Raw genomic sequence first — 9581 nt, 5'->3', positions numbered from 1 at the left:
AATAAATAATGTCTGGTAGCTATGATAGTAATGAACAAAGTGAATGTTCAGGCCTAATATCTTCCATGTTGTATTCTTTTGTTTCCCAAAATTGGTCATATATTGATTGCATTTTGCACTTTTATTGACAGAGATGCATACATAGAGAAAGTATTGTTGCTTTAAGTTACATTGATATATTTAAAGTTCCATACATGTTTTGAATCACATATTGAATTCATCCTCATTTTGTACCATGAATTCCCTTTTTATTGTTTACCTTGACACCACCACGTGAGCAAATCCCTAAGCTTTCTAGTCATCTTGTGACTAATGGCTCATCAAAATCAGTCACCTTCATCCAACCTGCACACACATTATAGTCTCAATTACTTAAAGATAGAAAGCAAGTTGTCTTAAGTATCCATGCAAGTTACAATATGGTGAATTGAAATTCTATTTTTCCATACATTTCCCTTTCCATTTAGAAGAAATAGATCTCATTCAATTAATACAGTGATTACAAACCAACAAAAAATACAAGTACTAAATTATATTGATATAATCATTTAATAAGGCACTAATAGTTTTAATGTCAACAAATAAATGATATTTATTTCAAATTTTATATATTATAAATTTATATAAAAAATTGTTATCTATATATATATAAAATACACTAAGTATGAGAATTATCCCATCTTTTCTAATATTAATTTTTTTTTTTCCAATTTTTTTATGTTACAAATTTACATGATGGATTGCCATTGAAGGACACATAAAATGTTATCATATACCAAGCATGAGAATTATGTTGTTTTTTCGAAGACCATTTTTCTTTTGGGAGAGATTGCTATACGCTTGGATTAATAAGATCGAGTGTCTATAAATTACAAAATTGAAAAAATAACATTCATTAATGCTATAAATTAAATTCATTTGTTATTTTGGGTGAATGAATAGTAATTGATGATTAGTGATAGTAGCTTTCATAAGAAGAGATAAAGTTAAGGATTATTATAAATTTATTTGAGAGGAGGATATTCTAAACAAATGTATAACTTAACTCTTCAGGTTATTTAAGTATAATGTTAATTTTAGGTTTGAAAATTTTGAGGATCATTTTGAATATTTTAACTATGCTTACACAAGTATGACGGCTGGAGACCACATGCACTGCAACAATGATTAAAGTTAGTGACTCTTTACTTACAGCGGACGTGGACAGACATTAGGTCCGCATGGGCCCGACAATGGAAAAGCTGCCTAGTGACTCATGACTTTCTGTCATTGAATCCTACTTTCGAAATCTCGGGCTTCGATTCCGCTTCAGGTCTACAATTTGACTACTGCGCACATGCACGTCGACAGTCCTCATGCTTTCCAAAGTGCATTCCATCCGGCATGAGTGAGGAATAGTCCGACAGATGTGTGGGCAAGGACTTTAACCTGAGGTGCCAACTTTACGAGCAGTGCACGACCTTTGGTTCGTTCTTCAAAGCCATTCTGTAGAACTGCAGGCTTCTCATCTTCAATATCCAACCGGAAACCCCACTAGAAAGGCTGCCCACTACCCTCGAGCCCTGGCACTAGCTGCTGCAATTGCCAAATATTAAGTTACAATCTTAATACAATGTAGAGCATCTCTGCTCAACTATTTTTGATGTCAGATCAACTTGAGATAACTTCAATAGTTCATTGGCCCAACCAGTGCTGACTCTTTTATTGTTACCTCAATTCGTATTGTGTAAAAGGCCTAATTGAAATTTACAAAAATATGGACAGCCTGCCCGTGCAGTGGTGTTAAAAATAACTATAATGTACAAAAAAAAATCATGCAGATTCATTGTTTGCAAAAGTTTAGAGGAATAATTTTGTTTTAAACTTTCATCGATTGCAGAACCAAAAAAAAATAAGAGCCGCTCAAAATCAGATAAAAGGCGTTCACATTCTAAGTCGTTTTCAGAAAATTTCACATTCCAGTAATCTTGGTTATCCTTTTTTTTTGAGTATTATTGTAACGTGAAATTGTCGAAAAAAAATTGGGTTTATGAATTTATTTTGGACATCAAAGTTTTGAGATGTTGTGAATCCATATTGCTAAAAGAAGAAACAAGCTATTAAAAAATGAATTAATTATTAAAAATAAGTTAAACTTTTTTAAAAGAAAAAAAAAGTAGTTAACACTAATTTGTTCATTATCAATATTGGATAAAAGTTGAGGGAGATGAACAATACTGGTGGATTACAGAACCAAAAGAAATACGAACAGCCAAAAATCAGACAAAAGGCTTTTGCAGTCTAAATAGTTTTGTAAAATGAATTTTCAAAAAAATATTATGTTTGCTCATTTAGCTTCTTTGAGGTTTTGGGTGACACTCCACTCATTATCAAAATCATTATCAAAAACATCAGAACTTTGAAATGACACTGTTAAGATATCAAATAAAACAAGGGGAGCTGCGACGCAGCGAGTCCCTGCGTGAAGTTGAGCCTGTCTATTACGCAGAGGAAAACACATATCAATATATAGTCAATGGCATAAAACAATGAACTGAGTTTTTAAGAAGCAAGTTGAGCCTGTCTATTACGCACTACAAAGTAGAGGAAAACACATATCAATATATAGTCAATGGCATAAAACAATGAACTGAGTTTTTAAGAAGCAAAATGCAGCTTCTGTATACAGCATCGTTGAAATCAGAGATAGCAAATTTATAAGTTCAGTTATGCCACACTTGCACCAAGTGATGCTACTGCTAAGAAATTTTATACTGTGCATCCGAAAGTGAAACTTTTAGAGTATTGGAAGGAACTGAGTTTTTAAGAAGCAAAATGCAGCTTCTGTATACCAGAAGTGTCACCCATTAACAAAAGCATCGTTGAAATCAGAGATAGCAAATTGACATTGATTTTTGCTGCATCGAGTTGCTTTCCTAAGAGCAAAAGGTAGGCAAAAGCCTTAATGACAAAACTATTACACACTGTAGTCGATCTGATTCAAGTTCTTATCTAACTTATGAAGTTATTAGGACACGGACATTGACTGTAGGCCGAGAGATACATGCTGTCTGCAGTTGAGCAGAGCCGGTGATGGCGTACCCAAATGCATATTTGAAGCATCCGTTGTACACCTGTATCAGAGATATAAATCATACATGGTAAGCATTCTTTGGACATGGGATGTCGTAGGCTTCAGTTTTTAAGAAGTGGTAGTAAGAGCTAAGAGCAAATTTAAACTTGCTAACATTTGACAATTAGATCATAACCCAAAGCCATGACAAATGAATATATTGTTTCAGTGATAGCAAACTGACATTGATTTTTGCTGCATCGAGTTGCTTTTCTTTGTTTTTCAGATTAATTCACAACAGGGCTTAATAAAAATAGCTAAGAGCAAAAGGTAGGCAAAGCCTTAATGACAAAACTATTTCACATTGCAGTCGAGCAGAGACGATAGACACATAAAAAATGCGAGGTGCAGCGCCATGGCGGACCGAAATGCATATTTGAAGCCTGTACACCTGTAACAGAGAAGGAAGCGGGGAAATAAGACAATGCGTAAGACAATGCAAAAGAGATTCTAACTCACAAATGAATATATTGTTTCAGTGATAGCAAACTGACATTGATTTTTGCTGCATCGAGTTGCTTTTCTTTGTTTTTCAGATTAATTCACAACACGGCTTAATAAAAAGAGCTAAGAGCAAAAGGTAGGCAAAGCCTTAATGACAAAACTATTTCACATTGCAGTCGAGCAGAGACGATAGACGCATAAAAAATGCGAGGTGCAACGCCATGGCGGACCCAAATGCATATTTGAAGCCTGCGTTGTACATCTGTAATAGAGAAGGAAGCGGGGAAATAAGACAATGCGTAAGATAATGCAAAAGAGATGTTAATTTTTTTTTGGTTTCTTTTTTCTTTGTCTTTCGACTTTTGCGATGTCAATAATCAGAAGAGTCATGAGAATAAGTGCTAAGAGAAACAATGCTGTGAGTTCAGTAAGTTGGCCTATGCTAATGGATTCCATGTTATGTGAAGCGGGGAGGTGTATGTGAATATCCAGGTGCAGAGGAGGCCAATTTATACAAAAGTTCAATGTGTTTGTAAGGTGGTTTTAAGTGTGAATGGAGCTAAAATACTTGAGGTGCAATGAAGTGGTCGATAAGACATGGGGAGAGAATGGCATGTGGAATGATGTATTTGGCGGCAGAAGTGATGTATCTGACATCGGGCAATCTTGGTGGTAGATTGGTATCTAAGTGCAGAAATAATCTTGAAGATCAGATTGGATGAGGCTAGTATTTAATGATGGGCATATCGATCTGACATGGGGAGCATCTATGTCAATATCTAAGTGCAGAAATAATCTTGAAGATCAGATTGGATCAGGCCAGTATTTAATGATGGGCATATCGATCTGACATGGGGAGCAAATGGCATATGAAATGATGGATGTGGCGGCAGTAGTAAATGCGAAATTAGGTGCCCAGGGTAGCTTAGAAAGGCTTCTTGTTCCAACAATGTGATTTCATCGCAAAATGCTACATAGCACACTTGAATTTCATCCACTTAAATCAGAACTACTCTGATTTAATAGCAAATCAGAATAACTTGAGAGTTATAAATACAAACCTTTTTTAATGATGTTTGTAACATGCCAATAGGTTGGTAAAGATCATCTCCTCCACCAAATGTGCAGGTTGACACAACAGCTTTACAATTGTTCATAAATCTTTTATCTTCAAGATCAATATCAAAGCCTCCACGTTCACTATAGAAACCACAGTGTACAGTTGTTGTCTCTTGTACCTAAACAGAAAACCAGTCCACAAAATTTAAATACAAGTGTTGAGATTAGGCACCGCAAAAAAATTGTAAGTGTATTTAGTTATGCATATGACAAACCATGTAACAGTTTAGAACATCAGACTCACAATCAGTTAAAGTGTCATGCATCCAGCCAAGCATACGGAACAAATTGTTCACGTAACATACTGTTGAATCAAAAGCAATATTTGGCCAAAGTTCAAACATTTGGGCCCCCACAAAAATCTCAGAAATATCTGGTATCTGGAGGCAGCTTATAACCTTGAAACTTTCTTGTCTCTCTTGGAACAGCATAGAGCACACTTCTAACAGGACTATCACTGGCCTGTTCTTACCAAACAAATTGCCATGTGCACGATACAATAATAGCAAGTTGAGAAGCAGGGTAGCTTCAGGATTATTTAATCAAGTACAATCATGATAATAAATGTGTGTGGAAACAGAGCAGTGAGACTCCTACGTATTTCTATGGTTGAGCTGTTGACATTCTCTCTGTCCCTGGATGAAGTTGGTGTACTTCTTGAACAAGCTTGGAGTAATTGAGAATGTTTCCCTTGGTTAATGGAAGTGTTGGTGCTGTAGCAGCTATGGGCCTGGATTGCTCCCTTGTTCATGGGGTTTGATCTGGAAGCCATAGAGTTGGCAGGGGATATTGGCTTCGTAAGCATCAAAGCCTGGATTGCTCCCTTGGTCATGGGTTTTGTTGAAGAGATCACTATAGATCCATTGTCCTCCTATAATATCAAAAAAAATAAAACCAGAATATAGAAGAAATACAATAATTTTACCATTCAGTCTCTGATCACTGAAAGGCAGATTGTGAACAACAATGACACGGCAGTCCCATTGACTTACTTTAGCGGTCATTTGTTGGACATGAATAAAATTATCTTATGTTGGATGGAGAAATGGTATATGAACATCCTTATTCTCATCTATATTAAGTGGTGTTATAAATCTGCTTGTTTGATAACTGGATTAGCGTTTGTTGAAGAGATCAAAATAGATCCATTGTCCTCTTATGATCTCAACAAGATTAAACCCCGAATATGGAATAAATACAAAAATTTTAACAGCAAACCTTGTGACTGACCTTTGGAATTTTACCATTCAGTCTCTCACCAAGTTTCTTTCCTTCTGCTTCTTGTTCCAACAATGTGATTTCATCCCAAAATGCTACATAGCACACCTGAATTTCATCCACTTAAATCAGAACTACTCTGATTTAATAGCAAATCAGAATAACTTGAGAGTTATAAATGTTGACACAACAGCTTTAAAATTGTTCATAAATCTTTTATCTTCAAGATCAATATCAAAGCCTCCACGTTCACTATAGAAACCACAGTGTACAGTTATTGTCTCCTGTACCTAAACAGAAAACCAGTCCACAAAATTTAAATACAAGTGTTGAGATTAGGCACCGCAGACACAGGGTAATTCTGAAAAGCCGTTTCTACATGTCTAGTTCATTGAGAGATGACATCTGATAAGGTGGAGTTAAAATCTGATTGACTGTAAGAAATAGTGATGAAAGTATTTTTGTGCTTTCAGATTCTGAATTGTGACATTTTTAAACTCAGTTTCTTCCCTGTAACAATGTGTGACCATAACTGCCCTTCGATGCCAAGAAGAGGCTCACGAACATGAAATTGGATTTAATTGTTGCAATTCCAATACTGGAGGAATGGATTAAGCGTATAACCAATTGATTGAACACTGCCGTGAAACTATTGGGTGTTAAATAAAAGATACATTCATTTCATCTATTCACAATGATGCTAATTGCACTATTTATGCTCAGTGAGCAGTTAAGGTGCAATCACAGAGTTGACACCTCGGAATTAGTCATCTTCATTCATGCTAGTGTGGAATCGTGGATTGTGAGGTCAAAGTATGACGGGTCACCTTATTTACGTTTTGGAACCATTTGTTGTTGTCACAAATTCTGTTGAGGGAAGGGCTCTGTGTTGTTTTTGTTTTTGCTTTGAGATAAAAATGGATGTTTTCCCATTTTGTTTTCTCTGTGAACTAAAGCTCTTCTATTTTATAACCATATTTGGTGATTTCATTCATAAAGTGTAGTTGGAACTTCAAGTCGGAAACCTGTTAATAAAGAGAAAAACCTTTGTTGTACATTATTTGATGTTGACTAGCTTTATTAGCCTACCATTCGAAAGCCTGTTAATAAAGAGCAAAACCTTTGTTGTACATTATTTGATGTTGACTAGCTTTATTAGCCTACCATTCGAAAGCACTCTCCTACAGGCATGACAATATCGAATTAAGGGTTGTATCTTTGTTAAGCCTGAAGTTGGGTAAGGTATACTAGCCTTAACGATAATTAACCTTCCAACACTATTTGATTCATACAATTCTAGCTTGCCAAGTTGATTTGTAATGAATATGCCATCCTGTAGGAAGATTGCCAAGCTCTTCTTTAACATTAGCCATATTGAAGTTACCATAAAGATTCCATGAAATAGAAGCAAATTTTAGGCTAATTCCAAGTTTATCTTTCACTAGTAGTGTTGAGGGATAAATGTTGGGTGACTATTAACTTCATTATCAAAACTCAAAGTAGTTCGTGAGTTTCTGTATTATGAAGAATGATCTCTGCTTTTAAAACGGAGTATGGCCATCAGTAAGATACAGAACATGTGTATATGTGTCACATGAACAATTCTGGCATTACCACAATAATCTATGAAATGTTGAAACGAAGCTAACCCTTTGCAACCATACTGTAAGGCCATGGCATTTATTTCTGTTTGCTAGGACCAAGTTTGGCCATAGGAGGAATTCTTGTACCCTCACAAGTTCGTTGTAACCTTATTAGGGTTTGGGCAGGGGTGTAGCATTAGTAACTTGTAATAAAACAACAGATCCCTATTGTACAGTCACATCACTGCTTATGAGTTATGCTCAAATGATGTATGGGAAAAGAGAATTTTGGTTGCACCTGCACCCCATTGTGGGATATGTGGCATAAAAATCCTAACAGTATGTATTTCATCAATAATAAATTTTGGGAAATGTTGTAGTTGTTGATTGATAGACAAGAGTATGGCCATCAGTAAGAGACAGAACATGTGTATATGTGTCACATGAACAATTCTGGCATTACCACAACAATCTATGAAATGTTGAAATGAAGCTAACCCTTTGCAACCCTACTGTAAGGCAATGGCATTTATTTCTGTTTGCTAGGACCAACTTTGGCCATAGGAGGAATTCTTGTACCCTCACAAGTTCGTTGTAACCTTATTAGGGTTTGGGCAGAGGTGTAGCATTAGTAACTTGTAATAAAACAACAGATCCCTATTGTACAGTCACATCACTGCTTATGAGTTATGCTCAAATGATGTATGGGAAAAGAGAATTTTGGTTGCACCTGCACCCCATTGTGGGATATGTGGCATAAAAATCCTAACAGTATGTATTTCATCAATAATAAATTTTGGGAAATGTTGTAGTTGTTGATTGATAGACAAGTCTAGATACATAGCACAAGCATCTGCAAATGTTAAAAGTCTTTGATCCACAAGCCACCATTGACAGTTGTGCACCATTTGAGGTATGTTGGACCTGGCAGTTGAAATGAAGCTAACCCTTTGCAACCCTACTGTACACCTTCAGATCAGGTTTAAAGGATAGCTCTGGATTGATTTCGGTCAATAGGAATGCTACAGTTTTGTCACTACCCTGGACAGCAGATGAAAAAACACAAAATGCAAAACATGCATAGACTGACATTCGAACTAAAAATTGCAACAGCTTCGCTATTCACTTACAGAGAAACGTAAGTTCTCTCGGTTGAATTGTGACAATTTTGTTAGTCATGACTAGTTTTATGCCAGGTAACACACACCTACAATCCAAGCCACAAGAAACAATTTTTTGGGCATTTGTCACTACCCTGGACAGCAGATGAAAAAACACAAAATGCAAAACATGCAAAAGGCTTGGACTTGGACACAAGTCACTGCAAGAGATTTGCAATCCCTAGAACTCTCTGCCAACAAAAGATTTTCCGGTAAACTCCAGCCTCAGCCATTCTTGTAACTACATAGCTACTAACAAAGACCAAAAGCAAAATGCCTGGAAATAAGACACTACACGAGATTTGCAATCAATAGAACTCTCCTACAAAGAAGAAGGCTATTGGACAGAGGGGCAGGTGCATGCATGTTCATATAGAAAGATATAACTACTTCAGTTTTGCTACAGAAAAACTAGAGTTCCACAGCAATGGCATATGCATTTTCTTTATAATTTGTCTAGCACATGAAGTTAAGAAGTCGAAATAACATAGAATTTGAAAAACAATAATGGGAATATTCTAAATGAAACTCCCTGACTCTCCAATACAGATAAATGTCTATTTTATTTTATTTGTCTAGTACCATTCAAGCAAAATCTATTCACGTGTGGTTTCAGATCGGATAGTCAATATGTGTCTCAACTTTTTAACACAGCACGAATAACAGTCAGATGAACGATAATATTTTAAGTACCTAATCAGTGGGTCTGTCCAGAGCAAGGGAACCTGACATAAATACATGCATCTTCGACCACCTGCGTAACAAATATTTATCATTGGCCAGAGGAGGAAATGTACTTCAAGGTAAACATTCAAAGGATCAATAAAAATTGAACACAGAACACAAACAAATATCTTTATAAACGCACTCCTACGTTAAATATGAAAGGAGAATATGCAAAAAATAGATTACCTTTGAGTCATGAAATTGAAGAAGATTTGTCAA

The 9581-nt window shown here is 35.9% G+C and overlaps 1 long non-coding RNA gene across 1 annotated transcript; it reads right to left on the bottom strand.

The window, feature by feature from the left end:
• Window positions 1-2587: 2587 nt before the first annotated feature.
• On the bottom strand, window positions 2588-3435 carry LOC149186525 (uncharacterized). Its single transcript, XR_016255702.1, has 2 exons — window positions 3297-3435; window positions 2588-3113 (listed from the first exon to the last, which is right to left on the bottom strand). It is a non-coding gene; the product is annotated as an uncharacterized LOC149186525 (long non-coding RNA).
• Between the last annotated feature and the right edge of the window lie 6146 nt (window positions 3436-9581).

Source organism: Pinus tabuliformis, chromosome 3_1, assembly GCF_031772625.1.
Source record: "Pinus tabuliformis cultivar Carrire ecotype Pingquan chromosome 3_1, CPIR1, whole genome shotgun sequence".
Lineage (NCBI taxonomy): Eukaryota > Viridiplantae > Streptophyta > Pinopsida > Pinales > Pinaceae > Pinus > Pinus tabuliformis.
Note: the sequence above shows the minus strand (reverse complement) of the source record. Positions and strands in the feature narration are given on the sequence as shown.